The sequence below is a fragment of the Sus scrofa genome, chromosome X, assembly GCF_000003025.6.
Source record: "Sus scrofa isolate TJ Tabasco breed Duroc chromosome X, Sscrofa11.1, whole genome shotgun sequence".
Lineage (NCBI taxonomy): Eukaryota > Metazoa > Chordata > Mammalia > Artiodactyla > Suidae > Sus > Sus scrofa.
The window spans coordinates 115148347-115161751 of NC_010461.5; positions in this window are offsets into that span (position 1 = coordinate 115148347).

Genomic DNA, 13405 nt, shown 5'->3' on the forward strand with positions numbered 1-13405 from the left:
AAAACAAGGGAAGAGAACTCAAGCATAATACAAAAGAAAATCATCAAACCTCAAAAGGCGAGTTCCCTTTGTGGCTCAGTGGTTAACAAACCTGACTGTGATCCATGAGGATGCAGGTTCTCTACCTGGCCTCACTTGGTGGGTTAAGGATCTGGCATTGCTGTGAGCTGTGATGTACGTCACAGATGCAGCTCAGATCCTGCATTGCTGTGTCTGTGGCTCCGATTTGACCCCTAGCCTGGGAACCTCCGTATGCTGCAGGTGTGGCCCTAAAAAGCAAAGCAAAACAAAACAAAACAAAAAACCTGAAAAAGGAAAAACAAAAAGAAAAGAAAGGAACAGAGAAGAAATACAAAATCAACTGGAAAACAAGGTTCAAAATGGCAATAAATACATGTCTATCTGCACTTACCTTAAATGTCAATGGACTAAATGCTTCAATCAAAAGACATAGGGTGGCAGATTGGATAGTAAAACAAGAGCCTACAGTATGCTGCATGTAAGAGATCTACTCTAGGGCAAAGGGCACCTATAGATTGAAAGTGAAAGGATAAAAAAAGATAGTTTATACAAATGGAAATGATAAGAAAGCAGGGTAGCAATACTCATGTCAGAGAAAACAGACTTTAAAACAAAGCCCAGGCATTCCCGTTGTGGCTCAGTGGTAACAAACCTGACTAGTATCCATTTGGATGCAAGTTTGATTCCTGGCCTCGCTCAGTGGGTTAAGGATCTGACATTGCCATGAGCTGTGGTGTAGGTCACAGACGTGCCTTGGATCTGGCATTGCTGTGACTGTGGCATAGGCTGGCAGCTGCAGCTCTTTTTTTTTCCTTTTAGGGCCACACCTGCAACATATGGAGGTTCCCAGGCTAGGGGTCGAATTGAAAGTGTAGCCACTGGCCTACACCACAGCCACAGCAATCCCAGATCTGAGCTATGTCTGTGACCTACACCACAGCTCACAGCAATGCTGGATCTTTAACACACTGAGAGAGGCCAGGGATTGAACCCGAAACCTTACGGTTCCTAGTCGGATTCATTTCCACTGTGCCATGTCAGGAACTCTGAAACCAGAATTTTTTATAAAATAGATAAGCAACAAGGATATACTATATAGTACACGGAACTGTATTCAATATTTTGTAATAACTTTTTGAAAAGAATATGAAAAAGAACATATGCATGTTTGCTATATACCAGAAACTAATACAATATGGTAAATCAACTATTCTTCAATAACAAATTAAAAATAAATATAAGTAAAATATATCCTATGTTCCCTTGTGATTTATTATTTGACATTTGACCTGTGGGTTCTTTATATTATTTAATTTCCAAATATTTGTGGCTTTTCTAAATTTTCTTTTGTTGTTGGCTTCTAATTTAATTCCAGTTTTGTTGGTAAACGTACTAAGTATAATTTTACTTCTTTTAAATTCATTGAGATTTGCTTCATGAGCTAGTGTAAGATCTGTCCTGGAGAATATACTATTTGCATTTGATAATATGTATTCTGCTGGTGTTGGGTGGGGTGTTCTTTAGATGTTAGGTCTGATTTTTTTTTTTTTTCTGCATCCGCAGCATGTGAAAGTTCCCAGGCAAGGGCTCAAACCCATGCCACAGCAGCAACCAGAGCCACTGCAGTGACTACACCAGATCCTTAATGCCAGATTCTTAAACCACTGAGCCACAGGAGAACTCCGGGTGTAATTTGTTGCTACTGTTATTGTAGTCTTGTAAGCTTTGCTGATTTTTTTCAGTTATTGAGAGGAGAATATTGAAGTCTCTATCTGTTGAATTGTCTATTTCCCCCATTCAATTCTGTCAGCTCTTTATTTCATGTATTTAGAGTTGTTAGGTATATATTTCTTTTAATTGTTATAGCTTCCTGATGAATTATTTTATTATTATAGTTTATTATTATTATAAAATGTTCCTCTTTAGTAATTTTTTTCTTAAAATTTTTTCTTAAAATTACTTTTGTATGACATTAGTATAGCCACACAAGTTCTCTTTCGGTTGCTCTGTACATATCTCTTCCTGTCCTTTTAGTTTCAACTTACTTGTGTCTTCAAATCTAAAGTGTGTCTATTATAGACAGAATTTAATTGGATTTGTATTTTTATTTATTTTTATTTTAAAATTAATTATTTTATTATTATTATTATTATTTTTTTTTTTTTTTGCTTTTTAGGGCCACACCCACGGTATATGGAGGTTCCCAGGCTAGGGGTCTAATCAGAGCTGTGGCTGTGGCGTGGGATCTGAGCCGCGTCTGCAACCTACACCACAGCTCACGGCAACGCCGGATGCTTAACCCACTGAGCGAGGCCAGGGATTGAACCCACAACCTCATGGTTTCTAGTTGGATTCGTTTCTGCTGCGCCACGACAGGAACTCCTGGATTTGTATTTTTAAACTCAATCTGAGAATATGTCTTCTTTTTTTTTTTTTTTTTTTTTGGTCTTTTGTCTTTTTGTTGTTGTTGCTATTTCTTGGGCCACTCCCGCGGCATATGGAGGTTCCCAGGCTAGGGGTTGAATCGGAGCTGTAGCCACCGGCCTACGCCAGAGCCACAGCAACGCGGGATCCGAGCTGCGTCTGCAACCTACACCACAGCTCACGGCAACGCTGGATCGTTAACCCACTGAGCAAGGGCAGGGACCGAACCCGCAACCTCATGGTTCCTAGTCGGATTTGTTAACCACTGCGCCATGACAGGAACTCCAGAATATGTCTTCTGATTTATGTTTAATTCTTTTACATTTGATGTAATTATTGACATGACTGGATTTATCTCTGTCATTTTGTGATTTGGTTTTTAAAAATTTCAATTATTTTACTTTGAGGTATAAAATAAGCTACAAGGATATATTGTACAACGTGAGGAAAATAGCCAATATTTTAATAACTATAAATGGAGCATGACCTTTAAAAATTAAAAAAGGAATCACTATATTATATACCTGTAACTTACATAATATTGTGCAGCAACTATACTTCGATAAAATTTATTGTACTTTGCAACCTGATTCTTTTAAATTGATTCTCAATAGATATTTTTTGTCCCATGGCTAATTATCATGATATTTTCATTAGTTATTTAAGTAGTGGTTCCTTTAATTCTCTATAAGAATATTTGTACTATCTGCTTTAAAGTTTTGTCCATCTTCTTGGCCCATAGAGATATGTTTTATTGGCTCCTTTTTTTCTCGTTTATGGGGGTGTTCTTCCTTGTTTCCTTTTTTGTGTTCTGTAAGATTTTGTTGAAAATTGGACGTTTTAGGTAATATATTGTAGGAAATATGGATTCTCATCGCCCCTCTTGGAAGGTATTCTTGCTTTTGTCTTTGTTTGCTTAGTAACCTGCTGGAACTATTTTTTAGGGGAGGGGTCTGTCTTCTCTGCAGTACCTCTGCCCAGTTGTTTTCATCCTTGGTTTCTTTTTTATGTGTGGCTTCCCAGGAGCTGTGACTGGGTTACCAAATCTCTAATGGGCGGCCTGAATCTTCACACCTGCAACAGCATTTCCCTTCCCGAGGACATTTCCTAGGTCAGCACTTGCACCACCACTATGTGCCAGAGACCATGCCTGTGCCAGCACCGGGATGGTGTCCTCTTCCTCTACTGGGTAGCGAGTGAGTCAGTAAATCCTCATCTTCTTCCCTGTTTTCTCAGACCACTCTTGGTATCATGGGTGCAAGTTCAAGTCCCCACGAAGCCAGATGCCAGATGGGATTAGACATGCAGAGAGTTATTAGGGAGAATGCCTGTAAGGGAAAACGTTAAGATTGCCGGAAGAGGCTGGGAGAACTGAAAGATCATGGTACAGATTGACCTTTGTGAAGGAGCTAGAGAGGGAAGGAAGGAGTGAAAGAATCTTCAGGCAGGTTTAAGGAAGTTTGGCAAGGCCAGGTTGGGGCGGGGTCGGGTGTGGGGGCGGGTCCTCGAACTAGTTCGCTGTGGGAGGAGTCCCGCGTCTGCCAGGAATGGGCCAGCCCTGGGATCTCTGCCTTGTTCGGTCACTATCTAGGAGTAGCTTACCGAAAGCTTGGCTTCAGTGAAAATTCAGTGATAGATTTCAGAGCACAGCAGCTGGAACCATCAGTGACATGCACTCCCTGTAGTCCAAGTTCTGAGAGGCACAAGAAAGAGAAGAGATTTCATGGCTACCACACTTGCTCTTTTTTTTTTTTTCTTGTTAGGGCCACACCCGCGGCATATGGACGTTCCCAGGCTAGGGGTTGAATCGGAGCTGCAGCTGCCGGCCTACACCATAGCCACAGCGTCACAGGATCCGAGCCCCGTCTGCAACCCATGCCATAGCTCACGGCATCGCTGGATCCTTAACGCACTGAATGGGATCAGGGATCAAACCCACATCCTCATGGATACTAGTCGGGTTTGTTACTGCTGTGCCACAACGGCAACTCCTACACTTACTCTTTACTTTCCTTTTAAGAATAGCTTTTCCAACTTTCATTTTTACTTAATCTCTTCTTTTCAATACTAATCTTTTGTATTTTATAATTAATAATTAGGTAAACTGTTACTGAGTTACTAATTATCGAGTAGTAAAAGCGTAGACAGAGCGGATCAGAAAAAAGTATGAAAAGATAAGGTGTGAACAGTGGCATTATGAGGGATTAATATATACTGATTGTCAAAAAATGATGTCGAAACTTGAATTTTAAAATTGTGTTCCCACTTTCCTCAAAATTAAAGAGTGTCAAAAAGTTTTTACCCTGCGTTAGAAATAATGTTTAAAATATTTTTTTCTGTAGGGTGTGATAAGGCCCATCTGCTTCAGTAAATGTCTCTTTTCTCTTTGTTTCTTGGGCCTTTCTGTGTATGACTTGGCTAGTGTGCCTTAACAGTCCTGTACTACCTAATGTTTTTACTTTAGATTTTCTTAAGCAGGTTATCAGAAATCTTAGAACTCTTATAAGATCAGGCTTATACGATCATATATGTTGCATTATTATTGCTATTATATGCAGACTACTTTTATTACAGGCTTGCCTCTCAAATAGGAGTCTTGTGCTGCAGTGAATATTTTCCCCTAACATTCCCTGATATTGCTGCACAAGGGTGCACGTAAGTGGGCTTGGATCTTGTTTCTTCGTCAGATGGAGGCAGTTGGCATGGGTGGGAGAGCTGTCTGTGTTGTAAAGCAGGAATAACTTTAACCATGTCAATGTGTGTGGTGATGGGGAATGTTTTATCTAAGAAAACAGTTTGCTCACAGAACTCTGTTTTAGAGCCTTCGAATTTCTCTGCAAAATGAAGCAAGTGAATAAATAAGCTGTCTGTTGCCCAGTGTAATTTGATGAAAACAGCTCCATTTTTTAAGCCCTGGATATTCGTCACCATCATCTTTAATTGCATTAAGTCCCATTTAACGTTGCTCTTAAAAATCAAATTATCATTTGCTAGCGTAACTTCCACGTAAACTTGAATCTGACAAATTGGACTGGTAGGTTTACTGCTTGATAGAAAGAACTTTCTTAGTACCTTCTCAGTTTCGTGAACACATCTTTGTCCCCCCAGCTACCTTCTTCCACTGCTGATAATCGTGTTTTATCATTTTGATAGAGCCAATTAAGTTGAAGCCTTTCCTCAAGCTGCTCATGGCAAGTAGACATATGAACATATATGAATTTAGGAATAAAGTTTAACTGGGACCCATCATGTCTTAATCATGTGACTATTTTACGGAAAAGATGTACAGCCATCTGCACGACTCTCTAAATGTCTTGTGGGTGTGGGTTAGTAGGAAAGGGTGGTAGAACTGAGCCTTTAAACCATTATAGTCAGATTTCAAATATATGTGCTGATAAGTAAGAGAGGACGTAGCTCTGATAATCCTAAAGAGTGGACCAGCTAACAGCTGTTTCTCTTTGATGTGGGAATGGATAATGAAACATTTTATTTTTTCCTACCATACTGACCTTCTTAGTTCTGTTTGATTTATGCACTAAAAACTAATTTTTGACTTAGCTTATTGGTTCCAAGAGCCAGGAGTCGAGGAGAGAGGGCATTCCATAGCATGCCTGCTGATGGGAAGAGCTGTATTGAACGTTGGTAGATGTTCGTGAAACTGGGTAAGCCAGATACGGAAACTATGAGAAAATACTCCTTAAGTGAACACCGAATGATCAAGGGGATGTTCTTTCAATTTAAATTTTAGAGAATTACTTTTTTTTTTTCTGGTCTTTTTTGGGCCGACCTGCGGCATATGGAGATTCCCAGGCTAGTGGTCGAATCCGAGCCACAGCTGCCGGCCTACACCAGCCACAGCAACACAGGATCCAAGCCGCATCTGCAGCCTACACCACAGCTCACGGCAATACTGGATACACTCAACCCACCGAGCGAGGCCAGGGATTGAACCTGTGTCCTCATGGATACTAATCAGATTCGTTTCCGCCAAGCCACGAGAATGACTTTTTACAACTTTGTTTTGATATTTGTGTATACTTTTGAAGAAATGGAATCACTGTTCATCGAGATATCCAGATATCGAAATAACCAAACTAGATAACCCAGAAACAAACATTCCAGCTACTTTTTCTCAGTAGCTAGTTTTTAAAATTTTGTTTCCCACCTCATTTTTGCCTATATTTGCTTATTTCAAATTGGTCCTAAAATGGCTACATGAAAAAACAACTCTACTTACATGGCAATATAGTCCTTTTTTCTAACTTAATTTTAGTAGAACAGATAAATTTGTATTTCAGATCTTTGTGATGTGGTATATTTGAATAGTGGAGTAGGAATCAGGATATGTGGGTTCTATTTCAAGTTCTGGCTCTAATATGATGATGATACATCATGGTTCACTTTATCTAGTACTAATTTCAACTTGATCATATCACTTGAAAGAGCTTCAGCCTGACCACAAGCTTGATGTGTGCAAATAGTGTGATCTATATTCAAAAAAACCTTCTAATATTATCACAGGCTGGACTAATAAGAATAAATATCTAGAGAAAAAAGAAGGTGGTTGTCCTTTTCTCATCAGCACTGTTAAGACCTCAACCAGAATAGTATGTTCATTTCATGACACTACATTTGCATAGCTTGTTGGGAAGATGACCAGCGCCTGGAACGATGGCTTTCACAACCCAGAATGTATGTGTGTGTGTAACAGAAAAGTGTCATAAGACACACTCTGCTATTTCTGTCATACTAAGTTACATTATATTCTGATTCATCGTTACGCGATTGGTATCGTGAAGCAGCTCAAGGCATATCCTCCCCACATTTTGGAAAAACACTGACCTGAAACATTTATTTGACTATAACTTACTGTCACCATCATCATTAGTTGACACTAAATAACACCTTAGTTAATATGCAGTTGCATACCTAATGGGTAGTGCCTGCTGTTTGGTAGAAACTTATACATTGCAAAAATAGTCATTCTACCTATCAGAGAAATGCAGGTGGCTGGCTATATACACAATTAAAACTACTTTAGCGAGAGCTGGTGCATATGGAATAGCTGCTTAAAATGAAAAGGAAAGGAAAGAAATGCTCATGATGATTTTGTTTTGACTTTGTGTATCAGTGACATATCTGTTAATCATAATTCCCATAGGGGAATAGAAAAGAAAAATCAGATATACCTGAAGAAATCGGAAATGCCGTTTTAAGCAAATAAAAAAGAACCGAGACTGGATTGCACAGTTTGTGTAAACAAATACCCACTAAATACCTCCTGAGTACCTGTTATTCCATCTGCCTCCTGCATTGCTGAGAATCTGAATTCCTGACTCACTGTGACACTTGCAATCTATTTGATTGAAAAGAGAGTGGCCATACTTTTCTGATTAAATGGTGCATTTATTGCCTCAATTTGTGCGGTAGTGTATAAAAGGGAATTGATTACAGGGCAATTTGGGATTGAATTTTATAAATCCATATTCCCTGTATTTCATTTGATGTGTCTTTTAGGTATAGCATATGCTATATCATCACCTCTCTAGGTTTTCATCTCTTGGATAGCACTGTCATTTTTCACTATACTGTCATAAAAAACCAGAAATTATTGTTGGTATAATTGAATAAAAGAGCAACAAGTGATATCACCATATTACTCACTCATTCCCTAAATCTGACAGCCTGAGTTTACTGTCCCAAGTCTCACCTTTTACTTCTCTCACTTTCTGTCCCTTCACTGGTACAGTGGCTTTAACATGGATAGTTCATCTATAGCATCAGGCAGGAACGTAGAGGATAGGACTCGGACATGCAGGTACAAGGGGGGTGTAGCAGTGGGAGCCTGTGGAAGTTCTTTTTTGACCATTTGTATTTTCTCAGTGAAAGAAGAAACAAGGCCATCACCTGGGTGTGAGGTGGTGGGAAAATGCTGGGAATTTGAGGGGAGAGGGAAATATATGAGATGGTCTCCTAGGAGAATGGGAGAATAAATGGACTAGGCAAATGGAATAGTATATTTTTCAAGAAACAAGTCCTAGAGGTTGAATTGCTTGGTCAGAAATCATGTATGCATTCTTATCTTTTGATAAACATCGACAATTTACCTCTATAAAAGTTAAATCCATCTGTACTCCTACAAATGATATATGAGCTTATCCCTTCTCCTGTTCCTTTGACAACACAACATGTTATCAAGCATTTTGATCTTTTTCAGTACGATCGTTGAAAACTCCTATTTTGTTGTGCTTTTTCTTTATGTATCGCTAGTTTTACATGAAGTAAGCATCTTTTCATATGATTAAAAGTAAAAGGTGGGAGTTCCCATTGTGGCTCAGCAGCTAATGAACCCGACTAGCATCCATGAGGATGCGGGCTCGATCCCTGGCCTCGATCAGTGGGTTAAGGACCTGGCATTGCCATGAGCTGTGGTGTAGGTCACAGACACGGCTTGGATCTGGCATCACTGTGGCTGTGGCGCAGGCTGGCAGCTGTAGCTCCGATTAGACCCCTAGCCTGGGAACCTGCATATGCTGAGGGTGAGGCCCTAAAAAGACAAAAAAAAAAAAAAAAAAAAAAAGAGTAAAAGATTACAGGAGAAAGTTGGATTTTTCCAGGGAACTACTTCTCAATCTTAAGAGGCAAACAATTCTATTTTCTGTCTCTATGACTAAACCAACACTGGGGCCCAGAGCCCCAGATCACAGAAGCTTAGGGATAGAAAGTGTCTTAGAAGAGGTCTTAGGTTTTGTCCAAGCTCAGATGAAACAAGTTAGTGTTAGAATAAGGGCCATAAGCCAGGACTTCTGATGTCCTGGCCAGGACTCAAGTTCTGTGCTTGATGCTTAGGGAAGACAAAGGTCTTGGAGCTGACAAGCAATGAAACATTCATATGTGAGCTTTAGGGAGACAAACAAGCCCCTGTGTTTGTGATGGATGAGGATGGGTAAGGAGCAGTGGCTTGCTCATAGCAGGTGTTCAGCAATATGCAAAGGGGAAGGAAAGAGACACAACGGCAGCCTTCTGGCTCATAGAACTCTGAATTCAGTGGTATAATAGGTCCAGGATGGAAAGCCAAGACAGAAGGAAAAGCTCCCAGAAGGACTGCTCACAGGACTGCTGTGTATGGTTGTCTCCTCTGTGCTGCACAAAGGGCCCTGGTGAGTGACAGTGGGCAGAAAGGCCTGAAAATCAATCTCAGTTTGCTGTGCCGTGAGCCCCCCAGGGCTGTGCAAGTCCAGAGAAGGTTCGCATTTCTAATACGTCCAACAAGAAGGGGTGTTTTTCCAATTTGTTAACCCAGAGGGGCATCATTTTCCAACCCATCTGTCCCAATGGGGCACCTTTCTCTCATTTGAATAAAAGGGTTGTGTAGGCTAGTGGTGGCCACACTGGTGCCCTCTGCAGTCAGGCAGCACAATGTCCCTGGCAGTGACCACGGATCCTCATCCACCCTCCCAGGCCCTCAAGTTCATGTCCCAAGGATTGTATAGAAGGGCTGGAGGGAGGGCTCCCAGTTACAAGGCTGTGGAAGAAGAGCAGAGGGAGGCCGCAGAGTAGAGATAGGTTTAGAGAGATAAGGGAATAACTTGGAATGATACAAGGAGCCTAAAATGTAGTTTTTCTATAGCTAAAACGCTAAATGTTAATAAAGTTAATGTAATGTGCTGCATGTACAGTAGAATAATTTACTGTATTTGCAAAATTATGAAGAACTATTCACTTCAAATGTGAATATGGAAGCTTAAGAATAGATTCCATTTCGATACGGAGAAGATTAGCATGGCCGCTGCCCAAGGATGATACGCAAATTCGTGAAGCATTCCATAGTTTTAATCTTGTAATAACCTATAATGGACTCTGATCTGCAAACAACCTGAATCACTATGCTGTACACCTGAAATTAACACAATATTGTAAATCAACTATACAATAATTTAAAAAAAGAATAGACTCCACGTGGTTTCTGGTCTACCTTGTTGTAGTATAGATTAGGAAGGCTCTTCATCAGAAAATAAAGTCAGTGCCAGGGAGGGATTAAAACTAACACTAATGAAATTATATTCTATATTTATATAAACATGCAATATATTAAAATCATTATATTATGTAGATATTATTTGCTTTGTCAAAATTAAATCATTTTTGCATACCGCATGTCTCCAACAAATATTCACTTTCTGACTATAGATTTTCAGGTGTTGATTTCTGTCTTTTTAAATAAAAAGAATTCCCATTAGCATTTGAACAAAACAAAACAAAAAAAACAAAGCAAAACAAAAGACAAGTAAGCTTAGAGAAAGCTGTACACTTGCAAATTATGTGTGTCTGGACTAATATCCGTTACCATTAAAACACGTGCATCAAATTGCAATGAAAGTCACACAGCCATATTCATATGATCTCTTTAGGAGAAGTTAGAAGCGCACTGAGTGGCTGGTTTACTATGGATGTAGATACGGTCGTGGCTGACATTTGCGGTTGCAGCATCTTGCACTGCTTCTCCTTTCTGTGCGGACAGTTCTGGGTTTTGCTCAGGGCCTCAGCACCACTAGCTCACACCATGTGGACTGTGGGTGCGACTGCGTGGCTGTGTTATGAGCCCTACGGGAGCAGGCTGCCCGAGCACCAGAAGCCTGAGCCCAACCGCGAGTGGATGCTGCTCGCAGGCAGCCGTGGTGAGTGAGGATAATCTCCTTTACTTAAAATGAACTGAGTGTAGATGTTAATATCATCCACAAAAGACCTGCGCAGTAGGACTTCAGGTAGTGTTTGATTAGATAATCGTGTACTCTAGCCTAGACAAGTTGACACATAAAGCTAAGGACACATCGCACTCTGTTTCTCTGAATTCCTCTAAGGTCTAGTGAGCATCTAGGTCCCCTGAGACTTGGTCCTTCCCTTGGTTTAATATGCCATGTACTCAGCCCAGATGGCTCCCCCTCCCCACTCATTAATGATGTTGGCAGAGGTGTAGAGAGAAGCCAGGGTTAGAGGCCATTTAATTCTAGCCCCTCATTTTATAATCCCTCTGGAGTTAGACATAAATCCTTAGTAAACAATTAGGCCTGAGATAAGGTAATTAATGCTGTGGTGGTGATATAGTAAACCGTTTATTTCGGATAATAGTATGTTAAGAACCTTCTAGTTCAGTAATTTCTAAGCCTGCCAATAGATTTTAATTCCTCAGGGAACTTTAAAAATACGGATTCTCAGGTATCACCCTCCAAGACCTGCTAATTCTGTTAGGTAGATACTGCATATCTGCATTTAAAAATATTTTTCCCTGGTGATTTTGATGCATAGGCGGTTTGGGAAAATGTTGACACAGTCTAGTCCCCTTGTGTGATGGATAAGGAAATTCTTACAATAATCTTTCAGCTAATCTGTGCAGTTTACCCATTCTGTCTTTTATTAATTTTTTTAATTTTTTAATTCTTGGGCCAAGGATTGAATCCAAGCCACAGCTGTGACCTATGCCACAGCTGTGGAAATGCCGGATCCTTTAATCCACTGTGCTGGCTCTGGATTGGCTCTGCAGGGACCTGAGCCACTGCAGTGGGATTCTTTTTCTTTCTTTTTTTTTTTTTTTCTTTTTCGGGCCGCATCTACAGCATATGGAAGTTCCCAGGCTAGGACTGAATTGGAGCTACAGCTGCCTGACTACACCACAGCCACAGCAACGTGGGATCTGAGCTGCGCCTGTGACCGACACCAAAGCTCATGGCAATGCCGTGTCCTTAACCCACTGAATGAGGCCAGGGATCAGACCTGCATCTTCATGGATACTAGTCAGGTTCTTAATCCACTGAGCCACAACAAGAACTCCTGCAGTCGGATTCTTAACCCACTGTGCCATAGCAGGGATTCCCATCTGTCTTTCAAAGTGCTTCTCTTACGTTTTTTTCTTTTTTTTTTTTTAACCATGCCCACGGCATGCAGACATTCCTGGGCGGGGGATCCAACCCACACCACAGCAATGACAATGCCAGATCATTAAACCATTGAGCCACCAGGGGACTCTGTGCTTCTCTTGCCTCCAAGAGAGAGTTCCCTTTAGGGTTCATCCTCTGCAATAACATCACGCATTTTCCCTTCCTCCACTCTTTGCAGTTGGGCTACAACTTCCCACGAAGAGGCTCAGTCTCACTTCAGACTCGGACCAGTCTGACCTCCACAGAGGATACAAGAAAAGCCTCTGTATCTATCGTCAATACTGCAAGTTTCTTTGTGATCCACAAACCCTTAGCTAAGTTTCTGTAGTGTAGTGGTTATCACGTCCACCTGATCCAAAGCCTGGCCATTGTAAGTGAGCCTTGTCCCACTTACAGAATCCCTTGCCTTGGTTCACTACTTTAAGGACAAGTGTTCTACCTTATTTATAAAAGTTAATTTTCTTTAACTAGAGTCCTGACAGTGAACCAAAATTCATTTGGCTGGACCTAATCACACTTTTTTCTTTCTTAGCTTTGTTGCCTTCCTGTTTCCTTACCTTTTTGTTCTTTAAGTCTCTGTAATGTGGCTCCCACCCTCATTTTTGTCACTGATAACTTCTTCTCTGATCTTTGCCTTTTATGTCAAATTGGAGGATAATACAAATTAATACTTGTGTCTCACTAAGTTGCTATGAGAGGATTAAAGCATTATAGTCTAGCATTGTTTGGATAGTTGCCCAGCTCTTTTTGGTTGTTGGGGCTATTTGCCAAACCATAGCTGAGCCTAACTGTAGTTCAGTTGCCTCTTTGAAGTCTGGTCCATTTTGCAACCTGAGTAGGAAGGCCATGGACAAAAAGCATGACAGTGCTCTCAAGATAGCATCAGCATGTAGGGAAGGGGAGACAGCAGGATCTGGCTGAGACGTAGGCTAGAGATCAAGGAGATGCATGTTGATGAAAGAAATCCATTACGCTAGTACAGGATGGGGGAGGGTGTCTGAGCAGAAGAGTGTCACGTGAAAAGA